General features: G+C 38.5%; 1 long non-coding RNA gene across 2 annotated transcripts; it reads right to left on the reverse strand.

Moving 5' to 3' along the window:
- Positions 1–1,190: 1,190 nt before the first annotated feature.
- LOC136243330 (uncharacterized) lies at positions 1,191–9,624 on the reverse strand. Of its 2 annotated transcripts, none has more exons than XR_010694848.1 (3): positions 9,484–9,624; positions 1,542–3,321; positions 1,191–1,488 (listed from the first exon to the last, which is right to left on the reverse strand). It is a non-coding gene; the product is annotated as an uncharacterized lncRNA (long non-coding RNA). The 2 variants fall into 2 exon arrangements; XR_010694847.1 differs by lacking the exon at positions 9,484–9,624 and having other exon boundaries at positions 1,542–1,616; positions 1,675–5,406.
- Positions 9,625–17,604: the final 7,980 nt, after the last annotated feature.

Here is a 17,604-nt window from a genome sequence, read left to right on the forward strand (position 1 = left end):
CTGTAGTACAACTTGTAGATCTGTAAGATTATACACTATACTCAGTTATATACATGTGAGATAATGTGTCTTATGTCATTGAGACGTGAGTATTCTGTGAAACTGAAATTAATGAGTATATACTTTTAATTAATGTGTAGTTTATGCCTATATACTGGATGAACTTCAGCGAGGCTTCTGTTCTCAGAAGTTGCACAGTTCATGGATACTCTACATGCTGAGTATATATCAGTGACGTGTATGTATATATTTTTAATTAGCCAATTATGTCACATTCCTGAGTGTGTAGGCTACCTGCCATGTTAACTATACTACATGAAGCCTATATACAGTGTAGTATGGATGCACCTAAAGGGAAATCTTCTTGATATGTAGCACAGTATAACCGTTGCACATCACTGGCAACTTGTCCAGCAATCAAATTTACTGTCTCATACTTACACATGTGTTGCACATTACCGGCTAAGTGGGTTAACCAATAATATAAAGATTATCTAACACATAGCATAGCTATATATGTATAATGTTTTGTGTACTGTATGGTTTACACGTGTGCACATCAGTAGCTTCATCATTCCACCATTCACACTACTAGTAAGTTTTCGCAACACACTTAGTTGCCACGTAGAAACTATAGCATACATTGCATGCATTTCAGCACTTGAATGTGTCTTCTCAAGTGCCTATCTGTATCATAAAGAATTCAAAATTTGATATATATTTACATGCATTCATCCCTCCCATACTAAGCAGCTGTATATAAGTACAGTTGTACCGACTGACTATTCCATGCATGCACATTCGTGGGGATCAGTATATCAGTGCTTGTAACTCAAGCACCACTGGTATGGCCATGTTTAGCTAAAGTGTTTGATGGTGTCAGTAGGCAACTATGATGTGAATGAACCATGCAATAGTTGTCACTAAGCTAATTTCCAAGTAGCAGTATATTACCACTATTCATCTTTCATATATGCACAGGTTTGAATAAAATAGACCTGATGACCAAGTATGTGCATTCTATAAATTGCAGGGGTCTACATATAGAAGTTCAACTGTGTATACATTATAGCTATAAATTGGTTTACATATATATCATGGGTGTAGGTACTTGACATATAATAGGCATCATTAGCTTTAAGTGTACCATACAGTACAGGAATGTAGCAAAAGATAGATTTAAATATGTATGTGCTAGTATGAAACTTTAAATTTTCAACAAACTCTAAATATACTATGTGTCATCTATATCAACACACATTTGTAGTTACGTGTGTACTTTTCATACACTAAACTATTCCAACTATGATGTTGCTATACAATTAGTGAATCACTTCAGTGTTGTCAGGTTGACTATCACCATGGGTGAGTCTATAATCTGATCATAAACTAGAGTATTGCTCACTAATGGTCTCCCTGGATGTGATTGTTTAGTATTGAGAGGTCCTCTACATAGTTTAGCTATATATAGATTTATTCTTGTCTTGTCTGGAATTCAAATACTTTTTCATTTCACTCCTACTAGAATTACAAGAGCTCACCAATTTTGTTTATTGGTTTCAGCTTTTCATTCTCACCATCCTCACTGTTGTGCTAGAAGACCATGTTATGTGACTCTGTGAATGCATGTGTATTAATTTGTGCATGCAGCAACAATAGTTGTTTAGTTAATACTTGAAAGATTCTCACAACATCCGTTATGTTCACCCAGGAGTATCACTAATGCATGTCAAGTCTGACTACCACCTGTATTCCTCTAGTAACAAAGTAATCAATCACCAGTGTAAGTGTGTATACGATGCTATATAGTTATCAGAAATACACACGATAGTTGAATATTTAAAAACGAGTTATGCATTGCTACAGAACACAAAGCTTATTCAGTACATGTGCATGTATAAATGCTTAAACTAATGAGATTCCGAGATTCAGTTTCATATATGTTCACAAAAACTACATGTTCATGTACGCATGCACACAAAATCATACATGCACATAAGATAACCAATAAATTATGTGCGTATAACTCTAAACACGCAATGCACAACACACATTTAGACTACACACGTTTTACACACATACATGCACACTGCACTATACACACAGCGCGCGCACACACACACACTACACACACAAGAAGTGGATACACATGCACAAGAAAGGCCTATATATATATATATATATATGTATGGACACATACCGTATATGACCGTATTAAAGCCGGGTTCAAATACACGTAGGGGCTCAAATATACGCCGGGTACAGCTAGTGGACTGTCATAATAAACGCCGGGGCTCATTTAAACGCCGGGGTGCTAATGATATGCACTGAAAGGGGTTCTAAACTCGTGTCAGCTGCTAACTATACAGTGATGTCTCGTCACCAGTCTTATGATGTCTTGTCTTGTTCGACTATGCCTTCTCTTCTGGTGATGGCCATAGCGTATTTATCGTGGTCATTGTCATCTTTCCGCCCGACTTCCAATGTTTCACCCAGCAGAGGAGTCCAAATGGGTTTATGTACGTGATGGGCTATGGATTTCGTATTCTTAGGTACTTGTACTGGCACTTATCATTCTCAACGAGTGGCTAGTAAGAAATAAACGCCCGGGTCCAAATTAACGCCGGTCTCGTTTAAACGCCGGGTCAAAAATGATTTATAGGAAATAAACACCCGGGCTTCTATACGGTCATATACGGTAACTATATACATCAAGCATGTGTTGTGAATATACAAGTGCTATAAATGAAGAGATCACTCAAGTTAAGAGATGCTTTGTTGGAGCATAGATGCAGCTAAAACCAGACAACACTCAGAATACAGCAAAGACACAGTACAGTAGTCCAGATGAAGTCTTCATACTGCAATTGAAACACATTTATGTAGCTATATCATCAACACTCAGCCAGTGAATGATCTAATTGAATTTGTATTGACTGCTGCATGGACAAATACAGCAAGATGAAATATTATACTTTACATATGTTGCATGCTCAATAAGGGGTCTGTTTATATTTCCTTAACTCCTAACATAACTGTGATGTAAAGGAACAACAGTAGGTATTGAACTGAGTAGCTTTGGTTGACGGCTAAGATTTTAGATGCGGCTGCAAACAATGTTTCATCTTTTACTCCTAACTTGGCCACAAATTGGATAGAATACTCTTAAGGTAATCTGACTGCAGGTATAAGAGAAAGCTGTTTATCAAACACACTGCCATTCACAAGTCAAACAAATCACCAGTACATCAATGGACTACTGTTGAGGGTGAACCAGTGTCCAGGCATAGATGAACATAATCGTCAACAGTTTGCTGTAAACTGAGAGTAGAGAAACCATTATTATGAAAACACATGCATACAAAATGTTATTGCCAATTTGTTGAATGTTGTGGTTACATGTATATACAGAAGTGCACACCATGTACTCCCTATAAACTATTATTTTACATCTCAAACAATTTCAAGTTATCTCAAAAAGATTTCGAGATAAATACATAGCTGCTTTTAAGAATTAATGCATGCTCCTAACCTGTATATAGACTGTATTAATGAAAGCTGATGACATCCAAGTTTGCAAATAAAATTTATGAATTCAAAATACCGGATAAATATCAATTCCACTCTACCACACAATCATGCAGTATCCTTATATGGTAATAGACTTTTGTGTGGGTAGTAATCACTGAGGGCTTCATGAACTCTGTACATACACTGAATTCCACAGGGTAATTGTAGGAAGTAAGCAGACCGTCACTCATTAAATTTTAGTTCAAATGACACTAATGCAGGTTTTGGAAATATCTTGCAAGCCACCTGTTGAATAAACTGAAAACTATCAGCAATTTGATATGTTTGTGGAATTCAACTGTCACTGCACATACAGCAATATAGCTAGCTCACCAGATGTATAGTAAAATGCTCAAGTTAGCACCATTCAGTTGTATATATGAAGATTATTTGCTTGCTTTTAATTTCAATTCTCAATCCACTAACCTGCAGTCTTATAATGAGTTTGTTAGATTTTAATGCATGGACACTATACACTATATGGTTCCACAAAACTCTTTCAAAGAGTACAATACAGTCAGTACAATACAGTCAGTACAATACAGTCAGTACAATACAGTCAGTACAATACAGTCAGTACAATACAGTCAGTACAATACAGTCAGTACAATACAGTCAGTACAATACAGTCAGTACAATACAGTCAGTACAATACAGTCAGTACAATACAGTCAGTACATACTAACAGATTGAATATATACTATCATCTGTGTAGCTACACATATAAGTAATGTTCATTGGTGTGACTGTATAGCCAGTGGACCCTCACCCAGTCCACATCTTATACATGTTATGTTAAAGTACACAGATTATGTACTAGTGTACATATGATATTCAAATCATTGTCAATATACTGTATAGAGGAAAACTTTAATGGGGCTAAACTTTGGCAAATAGCAAGCTAAATTGCATTTGGCAAAATAAACTTTGGTGAATTCAAGCTCAATGTTTAGTAATAAAGATGCTAATGTGAGGTGCTACAAGTAATTTTGGAGGGTTAAAACATTGGTGAATTTGTAGCAAATCACCAAATTCATCAAAATCCCCCCCTGCCAAAGTTTCCCTCTATACGGTACATGAACAGGTTCAGTGTTGCTATTGACGACTGACTCTTCTGTATGTTGTGGTCTCACAAACTTTGTAACAACTATGTGTCTATGATGCAACAATGAAATATTAGTCATGCTGTGCAATATGGAATGATTTGAAGACTTACATATGTATGACTTTACTATACAATTGGAATGGTGTTATTGAAGAGAGTCTAGGAACACACACAGAGTCAGGTGTTTGTATAGCGAGAACGCTAAAGCTGAAAGCAGCCAACCAGTCTTTCAATAGAAGTGCAGTGGACAAAATTATTTACTTTCCAGACAAGACAACATACACAGGTATGCGATACAGCTTCCCATGGCCCAGGGGCGGATACAGGGTTTGACAAGGGGGCTGCACTATGACCAGGGTAGTAGGTAGCTATATAATGCTGGGGGGCCTGGGGGCACAACCCCCCAGAAGCTATAGGTATTTTACATGTTTCAAAACTAAATTTTTTTATGTAGAGTAGTTTTTTATACACTAACTTTCTAAGTGGTCTACATTGATAAAGAGCTGCATGTAGGGATCAGTGACAGTCATGAGTTCAGCTATATAAGTCAAAAAGTAAATGGTCATATATATATAAGGATGACATAGCTATAGTACAAAGAACCAAATGAATTTAGTCGCAAAAAAAATTGAACAGGCTACATAACTAAGTGTGCCCATGGGTTAGTGCTTCAGATCAAGCTTTCTTACATACGGTGACTGCTCTGTTAGTGTACTCAATCTTGTTTAAAGTTTTTTTTTTTTTGGGGGGGGGGGGGGGGGGGGGGGCACGTGCCTCCTTAATAGCGAGAATACAAAACTGTATTTTTGTACCCGTGTATTTTTTTTATTAACCAGACCATTTTCACTCTACCCAATCAACTTAAAAGAGCTATAGCATGAGCGGCTCCATACAACCTTTTTGTGATGCCAGGACATACATCTACCCTAATGTGAGAAGCACACTAACACTTTATTTTACTATGTACTAGCATTGGTACCTGCCCTACGTGCTGTACCTGCCCTACGTGCAGGACCATGTACACGCTAACTAAAAGTCATAAGCAGTACCGTGTATCCACACAACATGCATCGTAATATCACTTTCAAGCCTGAAAGCAATATCATACTGAAATGTTGTGACCATAGCAGATTAAAATCATGAAATCAGAAATTCTCAATCCACTAACCTGTAGTCTTATAATGAGTTTGTTGATGCATGGACACTATATGTGACCAGGCCTGCGAAAACAGGGCATGTGGGCACAAACTACACCCCATCATTCTACAGGTCATATCTCAGTATTGGAAAAGTATATTTCCATTCTGTAACTTGCATCATGATACCAATTAAATGCTTACTAACAGCTGAAAATTGCAATGCCATAGCATAATGGTACAAAAAGTTATGAGTGATGAAAGTGTGAAAAAGTAGGCAAAAATCATGTGCCCACATGTCCTATTATTGCAGGCCCGGTCACATATATGTACTACATGGTTCCATAAAGCTCTTTCAAAGAGTACAGTACATACCGACAGATTAAATCTATATTACCTGTGTACACATAACTATATTACATGCATCAGTATAATGTTCATTGGCATGACTGTATGTAGCCAGTGGACCCTCACCTGGTCTGCATCTTATAAATACCATGTCAAAAAGCCTTAACGTACAGTACTAGTGTACATATGATATTCCATATACATGAACAGGTTCAGTGTTGTTTTTGATGACTGACTCCACTATATGTTGTGACTCTCACAAACTTTGCAACTACTATATGTCAATGAAATGACAGTCATGCTGTGCAATATGGGATGATTTGAAGACTCACATGTTACCCTAAACTGTCATCAACTGTAGAAAGTCTAGGAACACACAATATATAATGTGTGTCCGGATAGTGAGAATGCAAAAGCTGAAAGCAACCGACCAGTCTTAAGCCATATTCCAATAGAGACAAAATTATTTACTTTCCAGACAAGATAACATACACAGGTGTGATATAGCTTCCCATGGCCCTGGGGTGGTTTGACAAGGGGGGTACACCATGACTATAGGGTAATGTAGGTAGCAGTATAAAGCTGGGGGGCATAACCCCCCAGAAGCTATAGGTATTTTATATGTTTCAGGACTGAATTTTTGATGTTTTTATATACACACATATATTAACTTTCTAAGTGGTCTACATTTAAGAGCTGCATGTTGTGGGATCAGTGATAGTCATGTATGAATCTAAAGTAAATTGCCATATAAGGATGACATAGCTAGGACCATAGTTGCAAAAAAAATCTGAGCAGGCTACATAGATAATGGGTTGGTGCAGTTTTCATATGTTGGAGGATTCTTAATAGTGTTACATTTGGTGACTGTTCTATTAGAGTATTTGACTGACAGCTTTATTGGAGTATCTCAATCTTGATTTTTTTTTATTAACCAGACCATTTTTCCTCTACCCAGTCAACTTAAAAGAGTTATAGCATGGACGGCTCCATACGACCATTTTGTGATGCCAGGGCCTTGATGTGCAATACATCTACCCTATTGTGAGAGAAGCACATAACACTTCAGTTTATAATTTTAGTAAGACTTTACAGCACAAGTGCTAAACGTCTGCAGAACACTTGGTCCTACAGACTTATTAAGCATGTTTGAAAAATTGCAGAAAGGAGAAAAAATTCATGGGCACCCTTGATCCTCTAGCCATCGACATACAAAGCATGCCTATGTAGGGGGTCGTGGGACATGCTCCCCAGGGAAATCTTTGAAAGTTAAATCCTCTGGGAGAACAATTTAAGGAGTTTATCAAATAATATTTTATGTTGTATTAGGGTGACTGCTCTATTAGGGTATCTGGATTTGCTTGTCCAGTTTTTGGAACCTCAGAAATCCCCCAGACTGAGATATACAAAACAAAAACTATTGTGTCTGCATGCTCCACCCACTCCCTAGGGATTTTGAAATTCTGGTACTCATCCCTAGCGGCCTGCCAAGTCCTCAATATTTCCCTTGGTTGACTTTATAGAAATAGCAGTAATTACAGTTGTCAGTGCCCCCAGGGTGGGAAAGATGTCAAAAATGTCTTATTGACTACGACAAAATATACAATATAGCTACAGGGGCCTAGAGGGATATCAAGCTCTTATAGGTGGAACCAGAGGGGGTTTCTGAGGTTTCCAGATCCAGAAACCAGTTAGGTATATTCAGACAATTTTGCATTAATTTGCAAAGCATATCAAAGGTTTAGATCAAAATACTGTAATAGAGCAGTATTTTCTAAGTTACTTTACACAGTCTAAAATCATATTTCAAGAGTGTTTAATACCCCCCAGAATGGCATCCATATTTGTGTATGTTTCAAACTTCACATAGCTAGGTTCTAGCTCAAACGTGGACTCTTTAGCCTGCTTGTGATACTATGCCAGCCTATATCAATCATGTTAAAATGTCAGTTTTATAGAATACAAAATTTCCTGTTGAAGCAAGCCCCTAGATTTAAGGTATGATTTAAGTGTATACGTGCAACAGAAAATTTGGAAAGTTGTCACCAAAATTAATAGAGCCGCGGGAAACACATTACCCGGGGAAACATATATCACTGTGACACCGCTCTTGGCCAGGGGCGTAGCAAAGCAAAAAACTATAGGGGGCCCACTACTGGTAACTAAAGCAGTGGTGGAGGAGGATGTAGCTGCTTGTGGGTAAATGCACAGTGCGCAAAGCGCACTCAGAGTATGCAAAGCATGCTCTCCTTCTAGGGGGTCTGGGGGCATGCTCCCCCAGGAAACTTTTGAAAAATAGGAGCTATGAGGTTGAATCTGGAGGCAATTTTAGCCAATAATCGTAATCACAGTTATGCTAGATAAGTAATCTTATAGCAACCTTGTATACCATGTTGATGATGTGATAGAACTGATGACATCACAAAACACAATTAATAAGGCCTTTAAGGGGCTGTTACTTGAATGTTGTTAAATATACCCCCCAGAAATACACATAGATGGGATAGCTAGTTATAAATTACTTGTATGGATGAATTAATGAAGTAACATCTCCCCCCTGAGTACTACTAGCTACATTCTGTGTTAGTTCGCAGATCCGTAGTTGTAGGGGGAAGTGGGACTGCTCTGATTCAGCTTTCTCCATCACAGGTTCGTTATTAGGGCTAGATCCAGGGCTAGAACAATACTACCTCTGCTAGAACCGCATGGGAACCGCTAGAAGCTCCGGCCTTTACTAACAACTGGACTCTTTGAAATAGGTCTACCATGACTACGAATTAATTCTGACAAAGTTTTCTGGTAGTGAGACTGAGATATAAGTTAACTTTCTGCAGCTGCACAGTTCTTTAATTATTTTCTAACATGAATCACACATGAGGTGTAGCTTATTATCACAACATTTTAAGCGCCTCTAATATTGTTTCAAATAAACTAGGACCAACATTTCACTCGGTGAGGAAGGAACATAGCTTATCAGCGTCCAAGTAGGCCAATGATCTATAATTATTACGTGTCACATGGTGCATTACTGTAAAAATGATTCCTGCTGCAAACTGGAGGGGCCCTGGCCTGTTCTATCTATCCATGGCCACAGACTAGGGGGGCCCTGGCCCCTGTTCCTACGCCCATGTTGGCCACAGTGATCTTTTTATTAGACTAAACTCCCAGTTAGTAAATAGTTGGAAGAGGTGGCAGTGGGTGGGGCATGACGTTGATAAGTGCACAGGATGCTATCTGGATTAGCCTCGTGTGTCAGACGGCTTGTGTGGGTCCACATATATTAAGCTACCGTCTGCCACGCGAGACTACCCTGGAGGCGCTTACCGGTTGTCAGTGTGCTAGAAGATAGGACGCATCTTTATGACACAGACACAGTACTCCATCAGCGTCGATCAGCGTCACTGTAAACAATCTGCACCTCGATTTTGGAGTAAGCTTATTATCAATTCCCACAATCGATACACAACAACGGCGGTTAGGTTATAAATACAAATTCATTACTACTTGCTTACTGGCTGATCTAAGCGTCAGTCCCATAATAACCAATCCGTAAGCCTCAATCCTGCACATCAGTGTTCGCTGCATTACTGCAACTGACGCTGATGTGCCAGGACACAAGTTGGCCACTGTGCTTGACATTACAGCATCACAACAGTTGCAGTACTGCAACCAACACTGATGGGCAAGATTGAGTCTTGTGGGAAGGTTCTTGTGTGCTTAGGAGCATCCGGAACCTTTTGTCTGTCTGACAACACATACATTAAAAAAAAAAATCCACAATGTTTTCCTTTTAGTCTGTTTTATACTCTATACACATTTGTACATGTGATTACACATGAAATCTGCAGTTTACCAGATTAGTGTTGTCTATAAACCTATTCATGTTTTCAGCAGCTGAGTTTAAAGAAACTTATAGCACCTTTCCCGTGAATCTAGATAATGAGGTCTGGATCAGCAATCTCAGCTTGGCTGGATGGTGGTAATGGTGATGACAAAACATGTCACGAAACTTCATGTGTTTTCTTGTTATGTACCCATTTATGCTGCCAGTATAGGGAAGGGAAGAATAGTTTCTTTGCTAAGAAGCTATTTCCTCTTTGTATACCACAAGGAGATTGTTTTGTGTTGCTTGGGGATTTTAATACTAAAATAGGATCCAGACAAACTGATGATGAGTGGTGGCATGAGAGGGGTCCCCATGGGTATGGAGAACTTAATGATGCAGGAAGAGAGCTTTTGGCTTTGCAAGTGTTAACGCAGCTATCATATGTGTAACACATGGTTTAGCATAAACGGGATATTTATAAACAGACTTGGCAACACCCAAAATCAAAACAGCATTGTATTAATTTTGCTACCATTAATAGGGCGCATATGTGGAGGCGTATATAGAGATGTTAGAGTGATGTGTGGGGCAGAGTATAACACTGATCATAAGAATGCAACTGGCAGTAGGAAAAGATTGCTGGAACATAGGTATAATGATAGCAGTTGTAAATGTATATTTCTCAGCTTGGGATTTGCTGAGCTTCCCGGCACAACATGAGATCCACTGTCCAACTTGTTTGAGATAGTTCAGATGAGAATCTGATAAAAGAGACATCTATGTACAGTAAACCGGTTCACTTACAGAAGGGAGTTGTGCAATGTGTGACTTGGTTGAACAGCAAATGAGGCCTAACAATACACACATGCAAAAATTCTAGTTGCCATTTTTATGGCTTGCTTAGCCATTTAAATGCAGCAAACAAGCAAACACGTGTGGTGTGTCTGTGGACACGTGTGTGCTTTGTGTACATGCATGTGTGTGTGTGTGTGTGTGTGTGTGTGTGTGTGTGTGTGTGCGCGCGCGCGCTCGCATGTGTACATGTGTGTGTGTGTGTGTGTGTGTGTGCGCGCACGCGCTTACATGTGTGTGTGTGTGTGTGCAGGTGTGTGTGTGCAGGTGTGTGTGTGTGTGTGTGCGTGCGTGTGTGTGCGTGTGCAGGTGTGTGTGTGTGAGTGTGCAGGTGAGTGTGTGTGCAGGTGTGTGTGTGTGTGTGCACGTGTGTGTGTATGTGTGTGCATGCATGCATGTGATTGTACATTGATTTAATGTTAATTACTAATTGTTTATAATGGTCATTTGTGAATAAGATAGTAGCCTACAGTATGAACCATTAGGTGATACATACAGCAACCCAGCTATAAGGATGTTTTCTTCCGAAGTGGACTGAAAAGATCACATTTAACCCATGTATTTCAACTGTTTGTGCAACTTAGTTATATGAAATTAGCCGGACTCATAAGAGCAGCCTTTTTAATTGTGTGTGCCACAAGTTGAACTTGCCTTTTAATATGTCTGGGTGTCATCCATTTTTGATAGCTGAACTTAACCTAGCCTTTACAAATGGCATGCGTAAGCACATGATAATAATAATAATTATTATTATCAAGAGTATATTGGGGGAGCAATCCAGATGCCGCATGTGCACCATGGTAGCTATATGCCTCAATTGTATTATAATTTTTTTTGGAAATACTGTAGATTGTGTGTACAGGTGAATTGGCTGTGGTGGAATGGGATGCATATCTAAATGATTATGACATGAGAATAGGCAATTTAAAATGTTAAAATTGGCTTTCCAAGAAATCAATGAATTGAGTCAACTGGCCCGTAGTTTTATCCAGATAACTAGTGAGACAACATCATTTACTGAACTACTACAGGACTTGCTCATTATAGACGTGGATGGTATCAGTATGAAAATGCACTGCTTGTATGCGTCTGGTAAGATCTTAATTGAATGAGGATCAATGCCGGAGAACACTGTAGTGGAAATATTCTCATGCATATCAACTGACACACATTGTACACAACATTGCAATTTGCAAATATCTGAGGAACTTCGAATTTCACTAAAAACTTCTGGCATTTCTGTAGCCAGTAAGCCATTCTTCCGGCCATTCCCGGTCATGCCAGGCAATGAACATTGGGCAGATCTGCTAGAACACACAACCCACCCATGCAATGATGCAGTATATACTTAGTACATAACTGTAGTTTATAGCTATGGCCAACAAGTTGACTCACCATCGCTAAAAGTCGAGCTATTGTACGTATTTCAGACTTTCAGCATGTCCAACATCGTTGCCGCAGCCGCCCATCCGGGCCCGCGCTAATAGCAAAGGCTCTGCCGGTCACGGGGGTCCGTCACTAGCGAAATCATCGACGATATTTGGAATATGGGCATTGTATTCCATGATATTCCATATTCCTACTTATTTCAGATTATATTTCAAATATTCGCGATATTCTTGCATATTCCATATTTCAATTGGATTCCTCAATATTCCTGAATATTTCTCTACATTCCACCATGTATTATTTATCTAGGCTACTGGTTCATATCAAATGAAGTGCTTTTCACACAGTTGGGACGATTACGCCGAGGATTACGCAGTACAAACAATGATGGTTAGCTGGCATGTTGCAATGGAGCCAGCGAGGAGCGGGCCATTTTATATAGACTCAATCAGTAACTGAGCTGGCCCGGAGCTGGCCAAGACGAATGTAAGTATAACCCCTCCAGCCAAAACAACTGCTTACCAACAGAGCTACAACTACTTTCCGCGAACCATCAAGCAGTGGAATAACCTCCAAACTAGACTATAATATTATATTGAAGCCGAGATTGAAGCAGAAACTTTAGATAATTACATTCTTAACTTTGATTTGTTGTAATTAACCCTTTTACTTTCTGAAGGTTTACCCGGCCCTCCTGGATATAATCAGCTGTGTTGCTGTATACAAGAGTCTTCACATAGGAGTGCAGTGTCCAGTCTCGCCGGAGAGTTGGCTAAATGAACTCATGCTACTCAGTGCTACTGGGAGTCCGTCTGTAATCTGCATGTTGGCCAGACCCTGATTTGGAGATACGTAGCAATATGTATTGTACATGTATTAGTGTATATCATTTTGATGTGCATCTGGTACCTACTTAAACTATGTAGCTATGTTGTATTTATTGTATGATATTTATTTATAATCAACCTCACCAGTTTTGTGCAACTACTTTATCAATTTTGTAATAATACTATACAGTACATGGATTTACAAAGTATATAGCTACATCTATTTATTATAACGTCTGTTGGACCCAAAAAGCAAATTTACTAATTTATTTAAGCAGCGACACAATCAACACATTTCCAGTCATCATCTTCATTAAAGATTGGTAGATGAAGACAGTCCTGGTGAAACCACCTCTTACATGTGTCGCATGAAACCATCAAGTTTCCATCATCAGAAAGGTGGCAAACTGGACATATTTCAATAATATGAACCAAGCTATCTTGTGAAGTCAATCGCCGATTCTTGTTAACAAGCGGAAATGTGGTAAAATATCCTCTTTCAAGGCACATCTTCAGATGGTGTCTCATTTCAATTTGTTGAAGTACAACAGAACAAGGATTAATGTTGTTAACTAAAAGAGTACAATAAGCTATTGCATAAATTCCGCAGTCACTGCTGCCACGTTGTTTGGCCACATTCTTAACATAAATCCTGATTGTACTGCTTGGCTTCAACAGTGATACAATGGCTTGTTCTGTGGACATGGAGACTCTGTTGAACACAGAATCATAAAAGCTGATGTTGCTGTTGTAGTCAGTTGAAATAACAGCCCAGTGTTTCTCTTTCTCCATGTGTATGACTTGGACTATGTTATTCTGATTTGGAAGTGCAGAATGAAGTAGTGAATTCTGCAGTAGTGTAGACTGAAACCCACCAAACTCTGAAAACTGTTTCTTCAAAATACTACAGGAATAGTTGATTATAAGATCAGTTAATTGCTTTCCATTTTCCAAGATGTTCTTTTCCTTTATCGTTAATTTGCTTCTTGTATTTGTAACCCACACTGGTACTTCTTTAACTCTGTCTTCCTTTGTTTCATCATCATTGTCACATAAATTGATTACTTCATTCTCTTTTTCGTCTGAAATTATGCATTTATTTATAAATGAAATAGCATCATCATTAACTGTCAAAGTGCTTGCAGTGTGCAGCTTAGCTGACAACTGTGAGCCAATCATACTATGTCTTACAATTGCAGACCCTTCACTACTAACTTGACTAAAGCAGCCAGCTGGTAGAGTGCAAACATACGACTTGGAAATTGGTATGTAATCTATGGCTTTAGTATTTGAGTACACAAATGTGCTACGGCGATCTGTGGAGCAAGTAAACCAAGTACATAGTGCTCCAATGTTTGATGAATTCGAAATTGGTGCCTTGCTGTCTTTAAACTGCCTTTCACTCTTGAGTTTCTCTTTGTATTTTGAAAACTGGTCAACACGACCAATGCTCCATTTATTAACTGAACTGTCTAGGAAAACACAGAAATCACCAATGTTAACACACTCTTGAACTTGTGGGGTTGTAGACTCTGCCAGCTTAGGAGGTATAAGCTGTTTTGTGGAACTGTAAGGCTGCTTAACTCTCACTCTGAAGAGGTGATCACCAGATACACGCTCACCTTCTTGTAAAATCCAAACTAATGTTGACTTTCTGATGTAAATAACCTCACCATTGTAAAAAACTTCAAGAAACCTGTTATCCTTCTTTGCTAGCTTATGTTTTTTATCTGTAGATACCACACTATCTTGATTAACAACATTATACACTGGAATAGTGCTTTCCTCATTCCTATCAGATTCTTTTCGGCACAAATAAGTTATCTTCTGTTTCAGTCCATCATCAATAACTTTTTTTTTCCCATTAAGTCCAAGCTGCTGACAACTTCTTTGCACTCCTGGGCATTAAGCTCAGACTCCTCTGGAATATTAGATTCTCTGCTAATATCTGTTTTGCTTTTGTCACACTCAATGCTTTCATCTAGTGCATCTTCACCTTCATTATCTTCAACATCATCAACATCACCAAAGGAAACTTTATCCCAATTCTCAGTACTTAGAAGTAAATCTTTCATGCCTAATTCTTCCATACATTTTTTTGCTCTTTCCAAGGCAGACTTTACTGCATTCTCAATCTCAAAATCAGTAATACCTTTAACAGAATGTCCATTGCTTACATCACCTCTTTGGTTACTTTGTTGTGGGTAAATGATTCCACTGCTGCTGCTTTGCGATTCCAGCTCTATTTGAATTTGCAGTTTGTGCAGGCGTCTTAGCAGCCCCAGTACATTAAAATTAATGATTGTTGAGAATGTAGGAGTCATACTCCGTGCAGCTTGGAAAGCCTTCTCACATGGTTGCGAACCCAACAACCATGGACAATAATAGCACTCTTCTGCTGAACTATTACTCCGTAAAATCATAAGAAGCAAAATAAGAGCATGAGCATTCAATTCAATACAGACATAGGAATTTAAAGAAATGAAATTCTGTTCCAAATTATAACTTTCAGATGAAATAACCCACTGCCTCCAGTAGCGTGTAAAGAATAGAGCAAACCATGCCTCTTCAATGCGACTTAAAGGTTCCAAATGCTTGTCCAAAAAGCTATCAACTATGCTCTTAACAACTTGCAAATAGAATTTGGTACCCTTGGCATTTGGAAGAGTATCTAGTAAAGCTATTACATTTGGGCTTGTTATTCTACTCACTGCCTCAAAATTTTGTCAATCAAGATGGTCTAGATCTTTGAGCCGTAAATTGTGGTGTTCCTTGGAATAAGATGCTTGGACCAGGTGTAGGTGGGACGCTATGGCTGAATATTGTCCCATTGGCAAAATTTGAGAAACTGTGAGTAATCTAGATTTCAACTTAACACCAAGGTGTATGGGGTCTTGAACAAAACACACCGAAACTTCTTGTTCAACAAAAAACCAAGACTTCCAAGCTTTTGGTATCACAATTTGTGATGATTCTTCATTGTTAATTGCAAGTTCAACATGCTTACATTTCTTTGAGCAGTAATTGTATAGTTTTGACTCTACACGCATGGAAGTTAGTAGCCTGGAATCTCCATCAGCACTAAAACTCACTACTTCAATGTTCCTTTTCTTACATTCCTTAATCATGTACTTCCATCTATGTGTGACGCTGTTTGCATCAAAGCGATTGTCTGTGCCTATTAAACACAGGCAGAATGGTGGTGTACTTGGGGACAGCGGTTGTGCCATATATATGTAAGCACTAGAAGCTTTGCTAGCATTTGAAAACATTTGTTCAATGCCGTCAAATGAAGTAGCCAGAAACGATTTACCAATAGGCAAACATTCTGTATCCAAAGGTAATACAAAACCAACCAACTTATTGCTATTTGAATCATACTCAATGCGAGTGATAACTCTTGTTGCATCTTCAGATATGGATACTATCCTAGGAGCATTATATGAATCTAAGTGAACAGAAAGCTGGTCAAATGCAAATTCTCCCTCACTTAGTGGATTAAATCGCTTAGTAGCTTCTCGTTGCACTGTTGACAAAGAGGGCAATGCTTCTGGCATGTTCTTGTGCAATAATTGATAACCTTTGGAGCCAGTTCGTAGCAAAAGTGAAAGAGAGAACTTTTTGATTACTTCACTATGCCTTCTACTATGGGGTAAGTGGCTATAGTTGTTATGAGCATTCTGTAGCAATTGCTGAAATAGGGTAGTTGAAAATTGCTTTTTATCAGAACATTTTGTTGGTTGTAAGTCTTTCAATACCGTGACAGCTTCCTTAACTTGTGTGTCAGTTATAGGCAAATATTCTGAAAGTCTTAATTGAGTAGGATCATATTCCAACCGTTTCTTATTTTTCCGAGCAGCATAGGACCAATCTAAATAAGTTTTTGGCGATTTAAATGGCCCCTCTTGGCTCACCTCACCAGGAGGGGCATCATAAAAATCCTGGACTTTATTGTCAGCATTAATACTTTCATCTTCTATAGAAACTTTAGGTGGAATATCTTTGGAGTTGATGCAGCCCATTGACGAATTAACATATGGAGACATGTGACAGTCAGTTTGATCTTCTATTTGATTTAATACCGGTTTGCTCATTTCATTACTGCAAATAGTTGATGGCTGATAACTGACTTTTGATTTGCTATCTGATTGTGATTGCATGACTTGATGGTCAACAGGCTTTTGGCTTTTGATAAATCCAAAAAGTGATTTTTGTTTGATCTTTGGAATTTTTGTACTGGTTTGTGGATTTTCCTCAGTATTTTCAGTGTTCTTTTGGTGCTTAGATATAACGCATTCTTTAATGTGCCCAGTCCAATTTGACAGAATCATGGTGTTTTTTTCACTTCTACGAGCAAGTTTGTATGGCTTATTGCACAATTCACAAAAGATTGTAACACTAGGGGTTTCTGTGCTGTCCAATTTTACCATCACCTTGTAGTGAGTAAATTCTTTTAACTCTTTCACTTTTGAGCTGTCTTGTAACTTATTTTGCCAGTTCACAATTCTTCGTCTAACATTGTCTGAGACTTCTTTGAGATTGTATGATTGA

Source organism: Dysidea avara, chromosome 13 (assembly GCF_963678975.1).
Source record: "Dysidea avara chromosome 13, odDysAvar1.4, whole genome shotgun sequence".
Classification (NCBI taxonomy): Eukaryota; Metazoa; Porifera; class Demospongiae; order Dictyoceratida; family Dysideidae; genus Dysidea; species Dysidea avara.